Consider the following 15,209-nt stretch of genomic DNA (forward strand, 5'->3'; position numbering starts at 1 on the left):
ACTTTTACAGGTTATTATGAATTGATCTTTTATTGAAATTATTTTAAGTACTTTAAAAGTATTTTTATATTTTGTTTGAAATGTTCTCTTTTTATAGAACACCAGCTTGAGAAAATGATTAAGAAAGTTCAGTGTGAAGGGATTTAACAACCCTCAAGGGTTGTTAAATAAAGTTAGTGACATAGAAACTTAACATTTCATGTAAAATGGTTTAGCCATGATCCTGGCTTGAAATTGTGCTTACAAAATTTTTGCTCCTGTGGCAGGAACATTGTATATTCTTAAAGAAAGGCTTTATCTCCACAACAAAGAAATTTTGTGTAGCTCTTTTTCTCTTTTTATTCTCTTTCTTTTTCCACTTCTGCTGCTTTTGGAAAAGAACGCAGGAGATCAGAGAGCAGAATAGATGCAAATTCAGTGTAAGACTTTCCTAGTGGTACCTGTGAACTGTTTAGGGGAGATGAATTGACTGCTTAGAAGTGAAACAGATAAGAGAGCCCTTGGGAGTGTTTTGATGCTGAATCATGTGAGTTTGAGAACAAATCCCAGGAAAATGTTCTTCAATCCAAGTTAAAATCAGGGATGATAAAGGAAAAGCTAAGGATTAGAGAAGATACCTGATTGTACCTTTCAGGTGGCTGAAATTATTTATAACTTTAATTGGCCAGTTAAGAAATGAACAGCAAAGAAATTATAGAGTTTAAAAAGTTAAGCACTGGAAAACTGCAGTACAGGGTAACAGGATAAATCCTGAGGGCACTTGACTGACCTTATCCGATACAAAAGATACATTTCTTGTTGGTTAGGTCTTGCTTTATCTTGGCCTTAACAGTCCAGCAGAAAAGTATAAAAACGAGGTATAAAAAATAAAGCCATATTAATATGCTGAGCTGTGAAAGGCTCAAGTCAACAACTTCTGGCATTGCTAGTCCTATGGATAATCCACTATTATTATGGACTACTGGACTATATTGGATTATTTTGCTGAATTCACGCACCTACAATATTTAAATGGCAAGGGAATACCCATCTCTAACAAAACTAAACAAAAAAAGGGGATACAAAGGAAGGACCATTTTGTATGTGTATATACAAAATAGTTACGATATATAGCTACTTTCTCTTAATTCAATGAGAAGAAAGATTTGTACTAATAGTATTTGGACAGGATATCATGTCTGCATCTTGTACTATGAAGACAACAATATGCAATGTATTAATTATTGAAACTGACCTATTAATGGGTTTTGAAACTGTCTCATTGCTATATTTCTCAATAAAATTAATAAAATAAAAATTAAAAATAAAAAGTTAAGCACTGGAAATGTGTTGCTTTCAGAACCCTTTATCAGAGCTGTAGGTCAGTGGTTCCAGCTTCATTCCACCTACCAGTGCTATCAGAGTAATTCAAGAAGTTTTTCTTTTCTTTTTCCTTTTCTTTCTTTCTTTCTTTCTTTCTTTCTTTCTTTCTTTCTTTCTTTCTTTTTTTTGGTAGCAGAGCTTTCCAGGCCTTTGAACCCATACTCTAAAATCCCCTTCTATTATAGTGAGTGAATGTGCCTCTCTGCCAGGGTGAGGATCTGTGGCTCTGTAGTCCATCCCCTCCTTCCCTGTTCCTTCTCCAGTGCTCTTCATTGTCACCTGCAGTCATGCTTAGGCCCTAAGAAACATGCTTAAACCTTTTCTTTAGCTCTGACTTCCTCCAGACCAAAATCTATACTTTTTTTCAACCAAACTTTCTGAAACACTGTTCAGGCAGGATTTTTAAAATTTATTTACTCTTTAACCTTTTTAACCCTTTGTACTCTTTTCAAAATGGAACACACAGGATGACTTACTGAGAGGAGAAAAAAAAAAAATTTTTTTTTTTTTTTTTGGTACCCAGGATTGAACTCAGGACCTTGCACTTGCCAGGCAAGTACTTATTCTACTGAGCTATCTCCCTGACCCTAAAAATGTTTAACTTGTATTTATTTTTATCTAGTGTGTGTGTGTGTGTGTGTGGTGCGCGCGCGCACACACACACACACACACAGGACATCAAAACTAAAGACCTTGCACTTTCCAGGTAGATGCTGCACCACTGAGCTCTATCCCTGGCCGTACATGTATTTTTTAAATCTTAAGTTCCCCTTAGTTATGTGGACATAACATATGTGTGGTCTCCTAAAGAAGACTGAGACACCTGCATGCAGTGTTGAGAGGTTGGCTGGGGTCATCTGTGTGCTTTAAGCCTACTGCAGTGTGCATCTATTTATATGTGCCCACTCAGGTTCATGTATGGATTATGCAGGTGCCTCTCAAATGGGAAGGTATCTTTAACAGATGCTGGCTTAAAAGCCTTTGATTGTCTATACTATGCTACGTATGCATAAACACAACTGATCATGGTAGAACGTACATATCTATTCCTGGTCCAAGTTTGTTTTTAGCCATCTCATGCTTTTAAAAAGACCAACTAATCTTGTGTAATAAGAAATTGGTCCCCAAGATCAGAAAATCCTAATAAACTACATTGGTATTAATTTTCTCCTCTCTGCTCTTGATGTGTGAAAACTCCTGGGGCACATATTGTGCCTTGAGAGATTAGCCCATGATGATGGTACGAAGAGATTAGCCCATGATGATGGTACGAATATATAATCTATAAAGATGAGAGGTAGGATAGTTAAGGCACATTATTTATTTTTTAATTCTCGGGCAGACAGTTCTAAAAGCTTGGAGACCATTCAGTAGTAACTGCTTTTATTACAGTCTCCAGTGGCTTCTTTATTTTCAGTTCTAATCCACACTTTCAGAAACTTACTTATACTTCATTTCTTTGTGACTTTTTCTTTCTCTGAAACTGTACACTTTCTCAGCTTCTGCGGCAGTACTCTTCTCTCTGATGCTCTACCTTTCCTACCTCTTGAACCTTAGTGTTTTTAGGATTTCCCTTGTGGCTCTCTTCTTACTCTCCACATTGGTGGATGACCTCAGCAACACAAAAAATTTGGTAATGACAGCTAATACACAGTAGCACGCATGCCAGGCACCACTTGTGATTCCCTCATATCTACTTAATCTTCACAACAGCCCTGCCCTATGACGTAAATGCTATTCTTATGTTTTGTTACAAATGAGTAAGCAGAGAAAGGTTCAATAATTTGCCCACAGTCATGCAGACAATACCGAACAGTGAATTTACCTCAGTGTGGGTCCAGAGAACATGTTTTAACTGTACTTGTGCGTGGCTGATGTGTACCTCCTATCACTTTTTCCTCGAGCTTTCACTTCTTGTGAAGTTCTGATTCATATATTCAGCAGTTTACTGGACAAATTCCACCCCATACTCTTCATTTCAAGACAAAATTATTTCCTCCATTGGTCTGGTTCTCACCTACATTGATATCTCTTTAAATAACCCTTACTGTATCTTTTCACATGGTAAAATGTGGAGGTTACCCTACAGGCTCTTTCGCATTCCTCTCCATCATGTCATCTTGGTAATTCCTACCCGCTCTAACTTCACTTTTTTTTCCAGTCCCATGGGTACTGTTCTGATTTGGATTCATGGTTTAACAGTTACTCTTCCAAATTTATCTTCCTTCTTCCTCTGTTCTGTCTTCCATACTTTAGCTAGACCAGTGTTTCTGAACTAGAAATCTGTTTGATTGCAGTTATACCTAAAATCCCTCAAATTATTTTCCATTCCTGATCCAAGTCAATTTCTTGGCTGTGATATGTGAGTCCTTTTGTGAATTAGCCTCTACCCACTTCCCTGCATGTAACTTTTCTCTTCCTTAATAGCCTAAATGGTAGCCAGCCTAAGTTTACCAATGTCTCACTTGCCTGCCTTTTGTTTTCTTTTCTTCTGCCAGGAAGGACCTCTTTTTCTGCCTGCTAAATTTATATCCCATTTAAGCCTCAGTGTGCTTCAGATTCTTCTGAATCTCTCTTCACTAGTTGGGTCTTAGCATCCTGTTCATATTTCTTTCTTAGCCCTTTATTAGTCACTGAGTTATATCACCCACTAGTTATTGAGCAACCCACATTTGCATTCTAGAGTTTAACATAATAGAACAGAAGCCTCCTACTATATTAGTTGGCCAGTTAATTATAGAAATGTTTAAGTAGGCAATTATTTAACAGATTTATATATGGAAGGGGTTAGGGATATAGTTCAGAGGCATAAGCCCCTGCCTGGCAAGTACAAGGTCCTGAGTTTGATCCCCAATACAAATATCTCAAAACTTTAAGCATTTTAAGACATATAAATGTACATTCAACCTATCTTTTTTAAGTATGAGCAAGACTCTTCATGAGTTGGTTCTTTGAGATTTAATGTTGCCTTTCTTACATAGATCACACTTCTAGTATATCAAATGTGATCTTTCTGTTTCTTCAAAGTGAAGTCAGACTTTAAAAACTTACAAAGTGACCTGTGCATCATTCTTATAAATTTCAGCTGCTAGTCCTCTGGGTTTTTTTTTGTTTTGTTTTGTTTTCTTGTTCACATGTACATCATACTAGTATTGTTTTCCCTGTGGTTAGTCTATGTAAGGTCTTTCTGAAGCAGTTTAGTTTTTATTTAAAGCAGGTTTCTTTTATGCTCATATTTACTTGGTTAATATTTAAGTAACATAACTACAGTAACAAGTACAGTGGACAGACACTAGCTGGAGAACAGCACCAGCAATTTTTGGAAAGAATGTGGCTCAGCTGTGGACGCCAGTGCCCATGGTGCTGTTGGGGCGCAGCTTACCCTCCACTGTGGCAGAGGGTGTCAGCAGGTTTGTTGGGGGAGGTGAGCACAAGCTCTTCCAGCAAGTAAGGTAAGTAGAGGGTGCAGGTTGAGTTTTTAAAAATAAAATTATCTTCTGTTATTTGATTGATGGGTATAATTTTTAAAAGCTGACTGTATAGTTTTACTTCTTCTGATGTAAGACAATGGTTTTGTAAGTCAGCTTTAACCTTTCATCTTTTATTGATTTCACTTTTGTGTATAACTGTAGTTACTTTCAGGAAAAATTTGAAAATGTTTATAGTAAAAGATACAGACGCAAGTTAAATTTTGTTCATGCAATCATTTAAGAAAAACTTCTGTGGATTTAAGAGCCTGTTTAGGCAGAGGCAGGGACTGGGGTGTGCCAGCCCTGCCCCTGGGGGCACGTTGAGACTGGGACTGAGACTGGGCGTGGTGGCGCGCACCTGTAATCCCAGCATTTGGGAGGCTGAAAAACAGGAAGGATCGTTACAAGTCCAATCTGTATAGCGAGACCCTGTTTACCCTGTAGTAAAATAATAATAAAAAAAGAAAAACTTCTATAAATCATATGAATTTCAAAAATCTTAGTATAAAAATATTTTAAGTGATTATTAGTGTGCTAACTTGCAGCATGGTACAGCCTAACCACTCCTGTGAATGCACTGAGAAGCATGGTGGTTTCCTGTGGCACCCTGCTTACAGAAGAAGTCAAAGTTATAAAAACATTTTTTTCTCTAAAAATAATAGCTTTTTTATGCTTTGTTTTTTCTCTTTTCTCTCTTCACCTTCTCTGTATTTTTGTTAGGAACTATTTTTTTCAGATAATTTGATTATGGCATAAGACAGCTAATTTAAGCATGTGTTTATCACTGCCTGGCTGGACTGAATGTAAAATTTCAATTGAATTACCTCCCAAGGGAGCTTTGAGCTCTTAGGGTAAAACACATCATTTTCTCTTCTCTCCCGTGGGATTGTCAGCAGAAAGAATTCATCTCAGTAGTTTACATGCATTTTGAAAATGTTGTATCTACTGGACTTAGCTTTGTTGTTTGTGGAATGTTGCCAGTATAAATGGAATATCTACTTTGCTTGTTAATTCAAGTATGATAGTGTTGTATGGCATTACAATAAGTGTATAAATTGTAACAGTGAATGACTTGCTGATAGTTAACTTATCAGCAAATATTTCATATTAACAAGTAGGATATTTTCCTCTTTTAAAAATTTAATTCCAAAGCCCAGGTGTTTAATCATTGCTTCCCTCAATATTTATTGAGCAATTATTTACATACAACTTCATGTATATATCATGCATTCTTCTCTTGCCCCTTTGCTCAGGAAGAATGTTGGATTTTCTATGCTTTTTTTAAAAAAATCTATTTCATGAGGGCTTGCTTAAGAAATAACTAAAAGTATCAATAAACAATATATGCTGTATGCCAGAGGCTGGAGGCTGTGCTTCCCATGAGTGAGTTCATCAGGACCTTTCAACTTCATACCATGTATATCCTTTTTTTCAAATAAGAATTTCTGGGGCCAGGGAAATAGCCCAGTGGAATAAATGCTTGCCTGGCAAGCGCAAGGGCCTGAGTTCAAGCCCCAGTTCTGAAAAAAATGAATTTCTTATGAAAGTAACATGATTTACCTTTGTTCTGCTTCATCAGAGGAATTTTGAAAAGGGTAATAAAAAGATAAAAAACAAATGAAAAACTGATTCATTGCTGTAGTTTTTCATCACTTACAATAAAAAATGATTTTTTTAAAGCAGTATATCATATTTTATAATCTAACATTAAAATACTAAATCTTAACCTGGTGAAATATTGTCAGGCTATTAAAATAAAATTATTTATTATCTTTAATTATCAATCCTGCCATAAAATTAAGATTAGTTTTTTGAAGCACTTCTTTCTTACAGAATGGTGTATGTATAGCTGTTAGGGGAAGAAGTAGGGAAGAACTACACAATGAATACATTTCTCCAAGTGTTCCCTGTGTGGTGACCTGTCAAAGTCCTCCTAATCCAAGATTTCCTTTTATTGTACCAAACGTTTATCATATTAAGTATTTTCCTGTCTTGTACTGTATGTCCCTGGCTTTTGTTGCCATAGGTACTAGCTTTCGTTCATATCACTGATTTTTTTTTGCTTTGTTTTTACTCTGTGGCCAGATCTATCCCGGTCATCCTCTGCTTTGCCTGTTGCCTCTTCCAGCTCATTGATTCCTTTGCTTCTGTCATTGTCCTAATCTGAGGTGTGTTCACCAAGGCAATTGCTTTCTCCTGCTCTTCTGTCTCCAGGCTCTTACATATTTGGTCTATGTCAACATTTTATCACATGCTCTCAATCCCTACTAGGATCTTTATATAAATGGTCTTCATAATTGAAGTACCACTTCTTGTAATATTTCTGTTTAGTTCATCTCTATTTAGTCACTTTTCAGAAGAACTATTTTAAGGATGTAGAAAGAGCCTATTGCCCTTTCTTTCAAACCTAACATTGCACCAACCGAGTAAATACAAAACTGAAAATCTTCCCTCTTGTAGCCTCCTAACCCATTTTATCAGAGGAGTGCCATGAAATTATTCTTTCTCCTTTCCATTTTTTTGTTTTGCTACAGTAAACTCAAAACTAGCAGTTAGCCCTTCTAAAAGAAGCAATACTGTGTAATCCAAAGTTATGCTTACTATCTGAACTTGACTTTGGAATGTAGCACATTTAAAAAATTTTTCCTCCCAATTAATACACAGTCTTCAATAATATAATCATTATCAGTAGGACTAGTTAACCCTTAGGAACACAGTTTATTTTTCTTTCTTTTTTTTTTTTTTTTTTTCGGAACCGGGGATTGAGCTCAGGTCCTTGCGCTTGCCAAGGAAGTGCTTATTCCACTGAGCCATCTCCCCAGCCCTAGGAACACAATTCGTTGGACGAGAAATTTTAGAAAGTTATATAAGGTGGAAAAGTATTACATAAAAAAACAAAGACCAACCATGCAACAGTTGCCTTTGTAATGTCCCAGTGCTATCTGGCTTCTAATAGATCTCTGAAGTGGAAAAGAGCATCCTTCCATCCTAGCAAGTGTAGTATGGTATGTAAAGTGACCAAAGCGATTATTGGTTGATGACTAGACTTTGAACCTTTGAAAGTGGAACAATAGTTTTCTGTCTGTCTGTGTTTTAGATTGGAGTTTATTTTCTAGAAACCTATTTTCCCTTCTACTACTCGGGAACTAAAGCAGAAAAATGGTGAATTTGAAGCCAGCCTGAACTACATAGTGAAAACCTACCTTTAAAAAAAAAAATAGGGGCTGGGGATGATGGCTCCATAGAATAAGCGCTTCCCTGGCAAGCGCAAGGGCCTGAGTTCAATCCCCAGTTCTGGGGGAAAAAAAAAAAAAAAAAAAAGTACAAGTGAGATTACATAAAGCTAACAAGTTTCTGCATAGCAAGTGAAACAAAACAGTGAAGATACAGCCTGGAAAACAGGATTTTTTTTGTCAGTTTTCTGACAGAGTATCATATTTAGAATATATTTTTAAAAGTATAAGAATCAGGGCCAGAGACATAGCTCAGTGGAATAAGTGCTTGCCTGGCAAGCACAAGGTCCTGAGTTCAATCCCTGGTACCAGCAAAAACAAACAAAAAAAAAACAACACGAAAGTATAAGAATCAAATAGCCCAATTTTTAAAAAAGTGCAAATAAATTGAATAGATACTTCTCAAAAGAAGTACAAATGGCTGATCAGTACATGAAAAAATGTTAAACATATTTAGTCGTTAGAAAAATGCAAATTAAAACCACATTATTGAGATTCCATCTCAACTCAGTCAGAATGGCTGTTGCCAAGAATTAAAAATCAAAAACAAAAACTCCAAAGCTGGGCATGGTGACACAGCCTAAAATCCTACCACTCTGAGAGATTCAGGCAGGAAGCTTACAAGTTCAAGTTCAGCCTGGAAAACTCTGAATACATTATGGTCAGTATATGATAGGAATGTGCACTGTACGTGCATGCCACTGTTTATTGTAGCGCAGTTCACAGTAGCTAAGATATGGAACAGCATAGGTGCCTATTAGATGAGTGGATAGAGAACATACAGTGCATGTACACAGTGCTATGTTATTCAGCTGTAGAGAAGAAGAAAATTGTGTCATGTACAGGAAAATGGATGGAACTTCGTTAAGGAAAATCTCTGAAAGTCAAGGATCACATTTTCTCTAAAGTGTAGAATCTAAAATAGATGGCATGAAAGGAACCTATGGAGAATAGAGGGGAGATTTTAAGCAGGACCGATATGGTCCAAATATGTGCATTATGGAAATACCTACCATACAGATAAAATGGGTAACCACTAATAAAAATGCAGTTTTAAATTATCTTCACACTTCTGAAACATATTTAAGTAGCAATTTGTCCAGTTTGGGGTCAGGTAAAGAATATGTGGGTAGTGTTTAACCCAATTAACTTAATGTTTTACAAAACTTTTTGCCGTCTGGGATTGATATTAAGAAAAAAATTCAAACTATGGATTTCATCCTGCATTAGCACACCTTTTTTTTCATATTTGATACAGGGTATACAGGGTCTCACTGTGTAGATTGGACTCCTAGTGATCCTCCTGTTTACAGCCTCCCAAGAACTGGGATTACAGGCGCACGCCACCACACCCAGTCTCAATGGCTGTTTCCGTGCGCCCCGAGGGCAGGACAGGCACAGCAGGCCAGAGAATCGAACTCCCTGTCCCTGCCTCTGTCCCAGCAGGTGCTTTAATCTGCTGAGCTATTTGGCTGTCCAGTACATCATTTTTTTAAAAAAAAAATTATTTCTTTTATTTTCTTTTTCTTTTCTTTCTTTTTGTATTTAGGACAGGGTGCACAGGGTGTACAGGGTCTCACTATACTAGTAGTGATCTACCTGTTTACAGCCTCCCAAGTGCTGTGATTAGAGGCACAGGCCATCACACCCAGTCTCAATGGCCAGCTCAGCACGCCCCGTGGGTGGGGCCAGCTCCGCAGGCCTGGGAATCGAACTCCAGGGGCCCCCAGCGTCTGCAACTCCCGGCCCCTGCGTCTGCTAAAAAAATATCTTAATAGCTTCATTACAAAACATTTCACATTTAAAATTTCACATTAGTCTTTAAATTATTTTATTTTTAACTTTTATATATTCATAATAGGGAGTTGGTACATGTACATAATAAATTATTTTTTAAGTGATACTTCTTTGTTCTGTCATTTAAATATTACAGTATCTGTATTCAAAATGGTTAGGATAGATATTTAGCTACATTGTCTTAATTCAATGAATAGAGTGATTTATTCAAATAGTGTTTGTAAATAGGATGTCATGTCTGCATCTTGTACAATAAATAACCACTATGAAGACAGTATGCAATGTGTTAATTATTGAAACTGTCCTACTAATTTGATTTGAAACTGTCTCATCGCTATTTGTTTCTCAATAAAGTTATGGAAGAAAAAATAAAAGTGATGCTTCATGAAGTAGTTGTGTTTATAGATATTTCTAATTTCTTTCAACATGCTTTGGAAACTACAGACACTTAGATTTCTATTTAAATGTAGGGCAATGATCTAAAATAATTTTTATACTATGTAGTTAAATTTAGATCCAGTGCATTTGATTATTAATTAAAAATATATACATGTAGGGCCAGCCAAATAGCTCAGCAGATTAAAGCGCCTGTTTAGGCAAACACAGGGGCCCGGAGTTCAGTCGGGGGTGCGCTGAGACATTGATTGAGATTGGGCATGGTGGCGTGTGCCTGTAATCCCAGCACTTAGGAGGCTGTAAACAGGAGGATCACTATGAGTATGATCTACGCAGTGAGACTCTGCAGACCCTGTCCTAAATACAAAATAGATAGATAAATAGACAGATAAATAGATATTAGTAAAGCTATTTGTAATTGAGTTTAAATACTACAACACTGTAATATATTTTTTCAGGTTAAACACCATAAGAAAATACTTAAAACAAATAACATATTGTTGGAGTGTTTCCAGACCTCAGCATAGTCCGTGCCACAAAAATCAAGTGGTCTTTCTTGAATGAAGTTAATTACCCACGGGGTGCATGTTGGTCACTCTTTAAAATTCTTATAAAAACAAAGAAATTAATTATCCAGTATGAAAATGAGTCCTACTCTTTCTGGCAAACATTCAATTAACTTTCTAGTGCTTGCTGTTTAATGTTGTTTTTGACCAACCAACCATTGCAAACTACTTTCCTTTGAAATTGGGCTTGAGTAGGAAACATTGTGTGTGTAGTTGTTTAGATGGTCAATTTTGGTCATCAGCTTTTTCCCATAATCTATGAATTTAGTGGCTGTTGTACTTTAAACTTATTGTGAGGTATGCCTTGAGCGATACTTACTCTGTATACTTAGTATTAACAGTTTACCTCAGATCTGTTGGGAATAATGGAAAAATTCTTAAATTAGTATATTATAGTAAGACACTTCAAAAATATATTAGCATTTGAAAACTTTTATACTTGATTAAGGCTTATAACAGTCACATAAAAATTTTCCTTTTCAGGAAATAGGTTCTTGTATCTTTTCTTCCGGATATTTTAACAGGAAGATATACAACCCTTTCTTATTTAATGACTGAGTTTGATTCCTGCACCTAGGTTGTTAACCAAATTGGCCACTAAGTGAAGAATTGCATGTAGTATGTACATTATAATATTTAGAACAAAGAAATGGTTAAAGGAAACTCCAATATGACTTCGCTTTTATTCACATAACTCTTACATGCAGTACTATAATGTATAACAACATAAAACTGCAGTGCAGTTGATAAAATTTATAGTACTGTATAAACAAGGTATAATGTACAAAAAAAACACATTGAAACCATATAAACAAGATGTACAGAACTAAACAAAAACATAAAGCAAGTCATAAGTCCAAAATGGATACCTCAGTAGTAAGTCTGAATGGTCATTGAAGGACTACTAGATCTCTTCCAAATTTTGCCCCATTGATGTCTCCTTGGATATAAAGACCTCTGTGCTTACACATACTACCACCCACACTGTGTTTTCAGTACACTCCACAGCTATTGCAGACCCTGTGACCTTTCACCCCTACATACTTCAGCATGTTATTTCTTAAGAGCAAGGACAGTTCTGTATAACCACAGATAGTGAATTTAGCATCAGTGTGACATGAGTGTCCAGCATTCCCTGTTTTTCCAGTAGTGCTATTTGTAGCTTTTTACCCCTGCTGTCAGGGTGCAGTCAGAGGTCATATACTGCATTTATGTTGTCCTATCTCGATAATCTCTCTCTTAGTCTCCTCGCAGCGACATTGATGAGTCCAGATGAATATGGATGTGTGTAATTATTTCCTCTTGATTAAACTCAGGTGAGAAATTTTTTGTTGGTGATGTTCATTTGCATTTTGATGCATTGTGTCAGGGATATATAATGTCAGTTTACCAGTTTTGGTGGGCTGATGATCACTTTTTGTGTTGTATACCAGATAGTTTTCCTTGTAAAGGTAACTATTAATTCCCTTAATAATTAATGAATGAGCAGTAATATTTTGAGAGTATTTTATTCTTCAGCATTCTTTTAATATTCATTGATTTTTTTACTTAAGTAAATACTATAAGTGTGATTATAAATGGGGATTTTCTGATGCTTTCATTTACTTCCAAATTGGAATTCTTCTATAGAATAAAATAAAATAAAAGGTTTTCTCTCTTCTACTCCACTGCTCTTTTTTTTTTTTTTAAGTAGATTGAGCTCAGAATTCTTCTTAGTAGGTAATCATTTTTGTCATTATATATGTTGCTGCTCAAATTATCCCAAATTTGACAAATGATAGCCCTGTCTGATGGCCTTTTAAAAATGTTCCATCCATTTTTTAGCATTTCTGGAACTAGAAGCCCCAACGTACTACATACTTCATTGTGTACTTCTTCGTCTTTTCTGAGTCTTAGAAATAGCCATTGTACCTTTTAGTGGGAAAATGGTATTTAGCAAAGAATTTGAGTGTTAAACTTTTATGTATTATCTTGAATTCTACTCAGTCTTTAGTCAATTGTTGTAAAGTGTAGGCATCCTTCTGTGCTGTAGAGTGCTAGCACTTTCTCCTCCTAATTGTATTTTGGTACCTGTTAATCTGACTTCCCTCTCTTTCCCTTTCCTAAATTTATTATTTCTAAGAAGGACATGGATTTTTAAATATATCACTGGCCTACTATATATAGTATGTTTTTATCTTGGGAAATAATTTTTATCTGTAAAGCAAACTGAAATTGTTCAGGTGAGGCTTCGCATTACATGCTGTATAAAAATACATGCTGTAATCACATATTCATATACTTATAATGTGAGGTAAACTACAAGGAGCATTTAAAAAATCTTTTAAGATACTGTCGAGATTCAGAGCTAGAGATCAGATCTAGTTCAGGATTATCAGAGAAGTTTCATGGTATATATGAATTGGAGCAGTTTGCCTAGAAGCAGGGCCACAAGGAAACCAACAGGAAGGCCTTACATTTCATGCTGTTTGTTGCATATTCAGTCGACAGTGAAGGGCTGTTCATTTCTTAGCCATGAGGTTTAAACATGCTCTTCTGCTGTGGTGGGTAGAGCCTGAAATTGAACCTAGCTGAATGATGTGACAGAGGCCCTTACAGGGCTTGTGGTAATGCTGCTTCTCTGATGAGCCGTCCCGAACCAGGAAAGGCTAGTCTATGGTTTACATATGCCAACCCCAGTATAAATAAAATGAAATGATCTTTGATATGCTTTTTCTTTAAAATTTGTCTCCCCACAAGGCATGGTAGTGCATGCCTATAGTCCCATCACTGTAAAGGGTGAGGCAGGAAAATGCTGGCAAGCTGAGACCAGCCTGGGCAACATAATTCAAGGCCAGCCTGAACCATGTAGTGAGACCCTGTCTTAAAAATAAATGAAATAAGGGGCCGGGGAGTTGGTTCAGTGGAGTAAGTGCTTCCCTGGCAAGTGCAAGGGCCTGAGTTCAATCCCCAGTTCCACCAAAAAATAAAATAAATAAATAAATAAATGAAATGAAATGAAATAAAATAAAATAAAAATTGTCCTTCCATTATATTGTAAATGCAGTGAAGAAAGGCTTTGTCTTGTTTCTAATTACATATTCTGTACCTAGTAAAATCTGATACATATTATTGATCCCATTTGTTGAATAATTAAATGAACCTTAAAGTGAATAAATAAATCTGTAAAAGGACAGAGGAAAGAGTACATAAAGGACTAGACCAGTAAACTCCACACATGGATAATCGTGACAGCAGAAATTGGAATAAGAACAGGTGGAGCAAAGGTTGCCCCAGGCAGGTGGTAGGCTGGACCTGTGGAGTCTGCCTACTGTTATCTTGGTGGTATTTAATATTGATTTTAAATGGCTGTCAGCATTTAAAACCTGGGATGTTCTGGGCTTACCTGAGGAATGTGAGACTACCCTGGACCTTTCCTCAGTGGCCCAAGCTAGCCACACCCAGCTGTGCCCCCTGGGGACTGAACACACACTGCAGTTCACTACCCTTTGCCTTTGCCTTGTCTTCTCTCTGGGGGAAATGGTGACTTTACAATAGTTTTCCCTAATTTTAATTCAGATAAATTATTCATTGTTTTCTTTTATACAGAATCCATTTATTTTTATGCACAGTGAAAGTACAAGTAATCCCTGCTATCTAAACAAATTCACTCTTTGAGTTTGGTTAACCAGAATTCAGATAGTAGACATAGCTAGTAACAGTTTATTTTTGGTGAAATTTACAAGTCAAGGGGCAAGAGTAATGCAAAGTAGTATTGTTCCTTTAAGAACTTAAACTTAGGCAAAGATTCTGCTTTGTATAGTCTTTTAAAAATATGTGGGTAAATCCACCAATTTTAGGTAGCACAATTTTGGCAACTGCGGTCAGACAAAAGGAAATATTATAGAATATACATTAGTTAATTGCGTCAGGGAAAATAAAAATGCCCCTAGGATGGTAGATTGTCTCAGTTACTCTTCTCTTGTTGCTAGGACAAATACCTGACACCCAAAATTAAGGAAGGAGAGGTTTATTTAGCTCACAGTTTGTGGAGGTTTCAGTCCATACTCACCTGGCCCCCAGGCAGTGTGTGGCACATGGCATAGAGCAGCTGTTCATGGTGGCAGCAGCAAAGAGCAGAAAGCAAGAGCAAAAGGGAGGAGTAGTGGCAACAATGGTGGCAGAGAGCAAGTCTGTCTCATGTTGCATTCAAGCTATCTGCCCCCGCCTGTGTAGACTCACACCCATAATCCCAGCAGCTCTCACACCCATAATCTTAACCCTGGATCATGAATTAATCACAAAGTCTAGAAATCCACTCCGTGACAACTTTGGCAGGGACAACTAGACACAAACCATAACACAGGTGATCCTATGAAAAGATTTTTTTTCTTTTCTCTCTCTCT

The 15,209-nt window shown here is 36.6% G+C and overlaps 1 protein-coding gene and 1 pseudogene across 1 annotated transcript in view; both read left to right on the forward strand.

Moving 5' to 3' along the window:
* Taf3 (TATA-box binding protein associated factor 3) overlaps nt 1-15,209 on the forward strand; it is a 176,106-nt gene that overhangs the window by 60,830 nt on the left and 100,067 nt on the right. The gene's annotated exons all lie outside the window — the stretch shown is intronic.
* LOC105742757 overlaps nt 4,720-15,209 on the forward strand; it is a 32,818-nt pseudogene continuing 22,328 nt past the window's right edge.

The sequence above is a fragment of the Octodon degus genome, unplaced genomic scaffold (assembly GCF_000260255.1).
Source record: "Octodon degus isolate 3935 unplaced genomic scaffold, OctDeg1.0 scaffold00071, whole genome shotgun sequence".
NCBI lineage: Eukaryota > Metazoa > Chordata > Mammalia > Rodentia > Octodontidae > Octodon > Octodon degus.